Here is a 10,651-nt window from a genome sequence, read left to right on the forward strand (position 1 = left end):
GGGAAACTGACACAGATTTAAAGGGACAGGTCCCTGGCATGGCCTTAAAGGGACCGCAGCCAACAAGCTTTGAGAGTGAAAATCTAATGCTTCCCCTCTCCAGTTTCTATACTTTAATTTCTGCTTTCTCCAGCCTACTGACCATATTGGTCATCACTCATGTAGGGAGTAGGCATAAAATTGAAAGGAGATTCATTAAGCAACTTGTTAGTGAATAATGTCCTACCTGAAATGGGATGCTACATTGTCTTTTTTTTTAACTTTTTATGGAGAAAAATTGGTTTTCAATAGAATGACCTCTGCTGCAGGAAAGGGGAAGGGAGATTCAGAATAAGAATTGGAGGGCAGGGGAGTGACAAAGTGTGCCATTACACAGCTGTGTTCCCTCTTCCCTAAGTAACTGGCAGAGAATTAGGAACAGCCTTTTTTGGACAAATATTTGTTAAATCCATACCACTGTGCTGGCTAAAATATCAAGATAAAACAATACCTATGGCCTACCTCCATTGAGCTTGCAATTTAGCTCTCTACATCTCTGCTCAGGTTTTGATTTCTTCAGGGGAAGCTCTTTAAAAGCGTGGGGGGAAAAAGCCTGGTAAGGAACCACTGAAACACCCTGGTAAAGGAGGGCAATTACCCTTTTGTGGCAACCAGACCCTCTTTTATGTTGTCAGTTTGGATGAATCTCTATAGAATTTCCAAGTACGCCCCTTTTCCTCTCCAAGTGATTCTTCCCACTCTACCAAGGAAAAAAATATGAAAATGTGTAAGGCATTTCTGCCTACTTACATTTCCCTTTTCATTCTCTGATCTCACCCTTACCCCTACCCCTTCACCCCCAGGCCAGTTACACAGTCTCAACTACATGGAACCTAAAAGCTGGGATTTGAATTTATGACTTAAGTTGTGGATGGAGACTGTTCCAAGTCTCTTAGGTAGAAATAAAAGGTAATCTCAAGCCTCCAGAATAGTACTAACAAATTATCATTTATAATAACATATAAACATAATACAGTTTTTCAGAGTACTTTCATAACAAATTTGGGGTGTAGGTAGTGCAAATTTTGTCCCCAAATTATGTGTTCTGCACCAGACTTAAACTTGGCATTCTTGAGTCCCAATTCAGCTCTTTCCTTGATTTCTCAGGTTTTAACAGGAATAGGATTTTAGGATTTTTTTTTTGTCATAGTATAGAACATATAAATTTATAGTTAAGAAGGATTATAGAATTTGTTAATTGTAATAGCTAGCATTTATGTTAGAATTTTAAGGTTTGCAAAGTGCTTTATACATACACACATACATACATATCTATATCTATCTACCTATACACATGCACATATACTTATTTGACCCTCACAACAACCCTGTGAGGTAGGTGTTATTATTCTTTACATTTTACAGAATGAGGAAACAGAGCCTGAGAGAACTGTAGACCAGAATCTCATTGGTAGTAAATATTTAGGGTAGCATTTTAGAGCAGGAAGGGACCAACTGGATCATTTAGACCCAATCCCAGGCATTTTTCCTATGAGGAAACTGAAGAAGGTAAAATGCCAAGGCCACTCAGGTAATACATAAAGCTGAAATTTAAATCCAGTTTTCTGAGTCTAAACCAAGAATTTATTTCCAACTACTTCCTCCCCCTCCATTTTACATATGAGCAAACTGATGCCCAGAAAGATAAAGGGACTTCCTGGAGGCAATACAGATAGATCTTGGGAGAATTAGGTCTCCAGACTGAGCACTTGACTTTTCTGGTATACTACATTGTCTCTCGTGGCAGAATTAGGAGAAAAAGCAAAACATATGTATAATCACAGGATCACACTTCTGCCATATTTTCTGAAATTGGCATTTTAAGGGCTTAGAAACTTGGTCATGAATACCCTGACGGTTGAGGCCAAAGGACAGCTTCCTCAGACAGAGAATTCTGTTGTTTTTATATAATTTCCTTTGGCAGCTGCTGTTCTTACTCTGAAAAGCTTCCTCCCTGCTCTGAGAAGGGAATGACAGGCTACTGTTCTGAATTAGAGCTTTCTAGGGTCATACTACTAGAAGTGATAGAAAAGATCCTTTTGTGGCAGCATTCAGCCCTGAGAGTTAAAGAGAGGGAAAAGGGGCTAGATGTTGTGTTGGAGGGACAGGAGGCTGATTCTGGTCAGGGAGGTATGAGCTGAGGTGGCCAAAAGAGAGGAAGGAAGGAAAAGGGAGGAGGCAGCTTGGCCCAATCCTGGTAAAAATCCCTTGTTTAGTCCATGTTTGGGGAGTAGCCCGGTAAACCACTTAAAGTTTTTTTCAGTTCCTCTATAAATTATCCCAGGGTGATTTCTTTCCTGTCAATTCTGTCAATGCTAAAATCTTTTTGCTTCTCTATCTGAGAAGAGTTGTCAAGGAAGATGATCCCTGCCTTTCAGGGGTGTTTTTCTTTAATGGTTAGGTGAAGCATGTCCCCTGGGGAATGGCTACTTACGGACCAGGGTGGGCATTTCTCTTTTATCCCTAAAGCAACTGCTTCTATCTGTGCCAGCACAAGACAATTTTCTCCTGCTGCTAGCCCAATCTCCCAAAGGGAATGTGGAGAACCTCTGGTGCAAAGAAGAGCAACCTTCTCTTTGACATTAAACCTTCCATTTATTGCTATTGCCTTTCCTTTGAGGGAAGAGTGGCACTCTCCATTCAATGAGCATCTCATTCCTGATCATACCCTTCACATCCCCAGTGACTCTGGACTTATGTAAATCATTATCCACATTCGATTCCACAGCCTCTATCACCTTATTTCTTATCTTCATCCCTTTCATTGCAAAATTCAACCTAATTCCACTACACTCTTCCTCTCGGATACCTTTTCTTTGACTGTAGGTTTCTTATCTACTGCTGTGCTTAAGCAACAAATTTCCCATCATCAATCTTTTACTCTCCCACTCCTTCCACCTAGTGGCTGTTGCTGAAACCTGGTTTTCTTCTGATAGTACAGCTTTTTGGAAACTTATTCTCTAGGTGGGGGAGTTCTTATAGTCCTTACCCTCCATTACCACTTCTAAATTCTCTCCCTTCCTCCAACATCTAGTACCTTCCTTTCCTTTTAGGATCATGCTATTCATATCTACTAGCTAGTCAAAATCATGGTAGCTGTGATCTCCTAGACCATACTCTCCCCTCTAGCCCCCCAGGTCACTCCCCTTTCTTCCTCAGTGAGTTTGATACCTGGCTTGCCAATTTTTTCTCCTCCCTAACTCCTGCCCTCATATTAGGGGACTTCAGCATATATATTAATTCTTCCTCAATACCCTCAATACTCTGTTCCTCAACCTATTCACCTCCCATGAGCTACTACCCTACCTGACCTCAGCCACACATGAAGATGGTCACGCCCTTGATATTGCTGTCACTCACCAATGTCCTACCTCTATGTTCAAGAATTCTGAAATCCTCTTATCTGACCATAATACATTGACTTTTCACCTATTCCTTGCCTTCTCTTACAAAACCCTACTCTTCATCTGCCCTGACTGCCAATTCCCATTCCCTTTGCACCAGTTATCCTCTTCTCCCCATCTTAACCCCTTGGTGAAACAATTCAAATCTATATTATCTTCCTCTCTTGAATCCCTAGCCTCCTTACCATATTGCCAGTTAAGCCCAGTCAAGCCTAAACCTTGGATCACTCCCACCATTTGTTGACTTTGTACCTACACATGCAGCTGAATGAAGGTGGAAAAACACACAACTATTATAACCAGCTCCACTTCAAATTTATGTTACATAACTTCAACTAGGCATTCACTACAATAAGGCAAACTACTATACATCCCTTATCAGTTCACTATCTCCAGCAGTTCTTCCAAATCTTTTCATCCCATCTCAAGCTTCTCATGCTTCCCCTCCTTTCACTCTCCCAACTGAGATTCTTGCTTCATCTTTTTACAGGAAAAAAATGAGGTCATTCACTGTGAGTTCCTGCTTCCTCATCTCTTATCATGTCTTCTACTTTTTCCTCCTTCACTCCTGCCTCACATGAAGTGGTCTTACTCTTTAACAAGGCTAACTAACCCCTCTATGTGATCATGAGATTCCATTTCACTAACTCCCCAAACGGATTATCATTTCTGTCATCCCTGCTCTATCACTTATTTTCAATCTTTCTCTTTTGACTAATTTCCTACTGCCTACAAATGTGCTAAAAAAAACCCTCACCTTCCATCCCTTTTGACTATAGTCCCATATCTATTATGTCCTTCATAGCTAACTCCTTGTAAAGATTATCTACACTAGATGCTTCCAATTTCTTTCTTATCTCCTTCTAATGTGGCTTCCAATCCTATTCCATTGGAACTGCTCTCTCCAACATTAATAAGGATCTCTAAGTTTCCAGATCCAGTTGCCTTTTCTCAGTCCTCATTCTCCCTGACTTCTTTGCAGCCTTTGGCACTTGTTAATCACTCTCTTCTCCTTGATACTCTTCTCTCCAGGTTTTCTTCTTACCTATTTGACTGCTCTTTCTCTGTCTCCTTTACTGGGTCTTCTTCCAGATCACACACTCAAAGCATAGCTATCCCTCAGGGTTCTGTCCCTAGTCCCCTTCTCTTCTCCCGCTACATTCCTGCACTGGGTGATCTCATCAGCTCCCATGGGCTTGTCATCTCTATGTTGATGACTCTTAAATCTATCTATTCTGCCCCGATCTCTCAGCTTACTTCCAATGTCCAACTACTTTTCAGACATTTCGAACTGTATGTTGAGATATTTTAAACTCAATAAATCCAAAATGGAATTCATCATCTTTTCCCCCTAGACCCTCCCACTTCCTACCTTTTCTATTACTGTAGAGGACATCATCCTCCCAGTCCCTCAGACTCACAACCAAGGAGGCATCCTTGATTCCTCACTGTCTCTCAACTCCCATTTCCAAGCTGATGCCATGACCCATTAATTTCACTTCTGCAACATCTCTCAAATGCCCTCTTTTCTCCTCTAACACTGTTGGAGTTTCTCCTCACTCCAATCCATCCTCCATTCAACTACTAACATGATTTTCCTAAAACACAGGTCTGATCATGTCTCATAAACCCTCTCCCTTCCTTCCCCTAAATTCCAATGGCTTCCTATTGTCTCCAGGAGCAAACACAAAATATTCTGTTCGGCATTCAAAGCCCTTCATAACATAGCATCCTCCTACACTTCTTTCTTTTAATTACTTGCTTTCTGTCTTGAAATTCATACTGAGTATCAGCTTTTTAAGCCGGAAGAGGGGAAAGGGCTAGGTAATTGGAGTTAAGTGATTTGCTCAGGGTCACACACAGAAGTGTCTGAGGTCAAATTTGAACCCAGGACCTCCCATGTCTAGGCCTGGCTCTCAATCCACTGGGCCACCTAGCTTCCCCAAATGCTTCTCCTTACCCCACCCTTTTAAGAAAAACTTATACTTTCTGTCAATATCAGTTCTAAGACAGAAGAGCAGCAAGGGCTAGGTAATTGGGGGTAAGTGGCTTGCCCAGGGTTACAGAGCTAGGAAGTAGCTGCGGTCAGATTTGAAATTAGGTCCCCCCAATTCCAGGCTTGGTGTTACAACTTCTGTACAACCTAGTTGCCCCTCTCTCCTACTTTTCCATTCTTCTCACACCTTATTCCCTGACATGTACTCTTTGATGCAATGACACAGGCTTCCTGGATATTATACAAACCCTATCTCTTTGTTCTCAGCATTTTCTTTGGCTGTATCTCCATGCTTGGAAGACTTTCCCTCCTCATTTCCAATTATTGTCTTCTCTGGCTTCCTTTAACTCCCAACTAAAATGCTGCCTTCTACAGGAAATTTTCCCCAATCCATATTAATTCCAGTGCCTTCTCTCTTGATTTTCAAAAAATTTATCCTGTATTATAGTTTGCTTTTTATATATTTGTTTGCATACCCCATTAAACTGAAAGCTTCTTGAGAGCAGGGTCTGTCTTTTGCCCCTTTTTGCTTCCTCAGTGCTTAGCACAGTGCCTGGCACATAGCAGGTACTTGAATGTTGGTTGGCTGAAACTTAAAAGGCTAAAAAGTAAGAGTTATTAACATATGGGGCAAATAGTTGCCTCCCTGGCCAATATCATCCATTCAGTTCCAGTTAGAACCACTTCCACCAGACATTCTTCCTTTAACCTGGGTCATACATGACATATTAGTGACCTGGACTAACTAAATCATACAAAACCCACCTTTATTTCTCCCCTCTTCTCTGTCTTTGTAAATCAGGTAATATTACATATTGGAGCCAGCTGCTTCCAACTTGGAACTCAGCTAGTCATAAACCTGTTATATGGCTTTTGAAATTGTTTCCTGTATTCTTATGGCCATCTCCTTTCCAAAAGAATTATGACCAATGGGAGAATTCCAGGAGAGGGCAGCAGAGATAAAGTCACTATTTGGAAGTAGATAAGAGAAACCGCTAAGGAATTATTCAAATACTCAAGGGCCAAGCCTGTGTTTTTCTGGGTTCTTTTTTGCTGCTGTGGTTCCTTGTGGTAGTTGGTTACAAGCCCACATAGGCATCCCCTCACTGCCCATGCCTCCTCACTATGCAACTGAGGAGCTTGCATCACATTACCTTAGCCTTGGGAGCACCCAGGATTCACAAAAAGAAAAGAAAGAAAATGAACATTTACCAAATAATTAGTGCCAAGTGCCATATGGTTCATACAGAAAGGCTATAAGGCCTCATGTCCTAAAAATTGGCTTTTTGCCATTCTGATTGCAAAATGCAGAGAGGGCGCTCAGACCCTGCTATTCATTTCTCAGGGCCAATGTGATTGTATTAGCTCAAGAGCTTTCCAGGAAAAGTTGTGGGTCATTAAGTTGCTGGAAACAAGTAGATGAATAATTGACTGGCACAAATCTCTGCCTCTTAAGTATCACTGATAAAAACAGGGCCAGCCATCCTTCCCTTTCCAGAAACTCTGGGCCTCCAGCTAAGGGAGTTAGAAGAAAGAATAGGTAGTTTTTGAGGGTAGAAGATGGATCCTATGGGTGTGAAGCACTATTATAGCTGAACATAGCATGCTGTCATCTGCCTTCTAATGAGGTAGCAGGCCTGGTCTCCTGTTACATCTTGGCTCAGATATCTTCCATCTAGTCAAGCCAGACTGATTGAATCTATTGAGTGGCTGCCTCTGTCTTCATAAAGTTCATTCTCTTGCGATTACCCTTCCCCCATTTAAAAATTCATCCAGGAAGCCTTCTTAAGACTGATTCTATTCATCTCTAGTCATTCTAATCATTAATCTCTCAGATTGTATCTATATAATATCATTACATGGAGTTATTCTGTAGCTCCTACAAGGTAGGCACAGAACTGGCTTATTGTAATTTCTTACTTTTTTTGCCTTGTCATCTCTTATATGTTAAACTTTTAACTAACAACCAGTATAGCCTGATCTGCCAGTGATGGAAAATAGGCAGGTTTTCTTTGAGTGAGGTCCCCAGGGGTCAGTTTCAAAATGGAACAAGTTGGGGCATCGAGGTGGATCAATGGAAAGAGAGCCGGGTCTAGAGAAGGGCAGTCTTAGGTTCAAATTCAACCCTGGAAAAGTCACTTAATCTCCATTGCCTAGCCCTTATCATTCTTCTGCCTAGGAACTGATACTTAATATCAATGCTAAAACAAAGTAAAGGTTTTTAAAAAGAAACATCAGCAGCCAAGATGAAGGCCTTGATGTGGGAACATGGGAGGACTACATCCTGTCACAGGGCACTGCAAGAGTGTAGATTGAGCAGAGGTAGGCGGTAGGGGATTGGACCTCCTAAAAATAGTAGCCATGAGAAAGGCTGAAGTAGACAATACTCTACTGGAAGCGAAAATGATCTGGCTCTCACCAGACTGCAAGCGGCTCTGTGGTTGACAATTGTATCCAGGATCTTAAATGTTACATTTTAAATAAACTCCTCTCAGAGGGGATCTTTCTTCTTGCAGGATCCCTGAACAAAGTTGTTTTTCATTAAGCAGCTGTCTAGTTTAGGGGATGCTATTATCTACTCATGCACTAGGTAAATAAATATTCTTTCAGCATCATTCTTGATGGGCTTTGATGGTTAATGAATTTGGGGGCTAGCTTTGCTGATAATCCTCCTAACCAAGTGTTGCAGCATGCCAGCTCAGGGGCCAACATTGAGCTCGTTTTTTATAGCTAGAATCATCACCAGGCAGCTCCCAGGATCTGGTTAACTGTGAGCAGCAGCATCCCAAGCTTCATTTTAAATGTTCAAGGTGTTCAGAACAAGCTTCAAAGGTTCACCCACCTCCATTCTATTTCTACCAACCTATCAGGCCAAGATCTACTTACTGCTTAGTCCAGTTCCCAATTAACCACACAATGGGACATTCACACCTTTGATCTCACCATTCCTAATATTCCCACTTAATGATCAAGAATTCTGAAACTCCATCTCTCATACTTCACCCTTAAAACCTAGTCTTGGTCTTTACCATTTTTTCCTCTCTCCCCTTGGAACTCTTCAAGGCTGTCCAACCTTGCTCTCCCTTTCCATTCTTGAATCAATAAAGTGTTATACTGTCTTGACTTTCAAATCCATCCCCCCTCCCCCCAATACTCTATAACTCATCTATTGCATCTCTAACCCTGGATTACTTTTACTACCAGATTCCTCCCTTTCTGTATTATAGGAAGTAACACTGCCAGATTTGTTATTGGACTCTCACTGCAGCAAGGCAATTCGTTTATTCTTCCTATTGATTCTCTATCATATTCCCCACTGCAGCTGTTCCAAATCTCTTTTCTCCTAGGCACCACTGGGCTTCCCCAAGCCAGCTAGCACCAGTCTTAACATCTGCTCAGTTCCCTGGGAATAGTTTGTCCAGAAACCATTCCTGCCCTAACCCTAACTATTCTGAGGGAGTTTTGCCATGGGTCCTAAATGTTCTGAATGGTGAATGGCAATTCTCTGGTAGCCCTATACTACATTCCTGAGCAGCCCCCTCTACTTCCTGTCAAGAGCTTGACAACTATCCTAGGGCTTTACTCGCCAATGACTGGTAAGGCTAAAACTTGCTTTTCTAGTCAACACACTACAATAGCATGTTGTTACTTCCTTTAGAATATAAACTGCTTGAGCCCAGGTTTCACTTTTAAACATATATGTATAGCACCTACTAGAGCGCCTGGCACTTAAGTGTATGAAAAATGTTTTTTCATTTATCCATATTATCCAGTAAGAGCCTTGCCTCACACTTGACTGAGAAAATTGGGGCCATTCCCATGAGCTCCCTCTTCAGCTACTCATCTCAAAACCCTTGTACATAATCCCTTTTCCTTTAATCCCATCTCAGATAAAGAGGTTAGCCATTTCCTTAACACAGTCAACCTCTCAATTTGGATGTTTGATACCACCCAGTCTATGGGCCCCTTTTCCACCACTTACAAGCATGCCCAGATCTTCTTTATCCTTAAAAAACCATAACCCTACCATGCCCAGAAGCTATATATAACCCTTTATTACTCCTCCCTTTCAGCACCAAACTCCTAGAAAGAGCATTCTCTATACTTGCCTCTAGTTCCTCTTTCCCCACCTCAACCCCTTTTATCACAAACTAAAACTGATCTCTCCAAGTTACCAACTACCAAATTCATAAGTTTTTCTCAGTCATCATTCCTGGCCTCTCCTCAGCTTTTTGTACTGTTGATCATCCCCTCTTCTCTCCTGGATCCTTTCTCTTCTCTGGGTTGTTGTGATATTATTTTCCAGTTTGGTTACTCGTTGGTAAACTCCTTCACTGGATCATTATCCATATAATGCCCCCTACATACAGGTGTACCTCTGATGCCTGTCATGGGCCCTTTTTCACTCTATAGAACACTTTAATGGGGTGATCTCTTTAGTTCCCTGGGGTTCAATTATACCTATGTAGATGACTTATATAAATCTAAAATATCTTTAAGACCCTAACCTCTGATGACCTACAAATCTATCCACCAAAAGACTTGTGAGGGAGAGTGAAAATATACACTTTAACTTTCTAACTGTTCTCTTGATACTGAGTTTCCCTGACTGATTCCTCCTCTAGAATGTACATGTTGCAGTTTCTCTTAAGAACATGGATTTCAAAGCTGAAGAAAACATAAAAGGTAATTAGTCCAATAGCTTTTTACAGGTGAGGAAACTGGGGGCTCAGTATTTTCTACAACAACTTAGATCTGGTTTGCCAAGTTAGTTTTCCCAGGGCCCTGTAAAGGCTGGGGGACAAAGTTTATGACAATGATATTTTAAAAAGGATAATAAGAGTAGATAGCAGGGGGAAGGGGAAGTTGCAAAAATTTTGAAATGAAATAAATCCTGATAACATAAAATAGGAAATCACTAACCAGACTGTCAAAGAATAAGAATGTGAAAGCCAAAGCATTTAAGATCTAAGAGTATTGGATTCTAATTGCAAATAATATTGGTTTGTATAAATCTGGGCAGTCTTCCTAACCTTAATTTTCCTATACAACTGGGTTTCCATTTTTGCTATTAAGCCAGGCCTCTCAAATGGTAAATGAAAAAAGTCTAGATTATTTGATCAGCTTGAGACAGAAAAAGTGTAGTATATATCAAGACTGCTCATTTTCTTATGAATTTGGCTACAGAAGCCTATGGAAGCCAATCTGTGGG

Source organism: Monodelphis domestica, chromosome 4 (genome assembly GCF_027887165.1).
Source record: "Monodelphis domestica isolate mMonDom1 chromosome 4, mMonDom1.pri, whole genome shotgun sequence".
In the NCBI taxonomy this organism is placed as follows: domain Eukaryota; kingdom Metazoa; phylum Chordata; class Mammalia; order Didelphimorphia; family Didelphidae; genus Monodelphis; species Monodelphis domestica.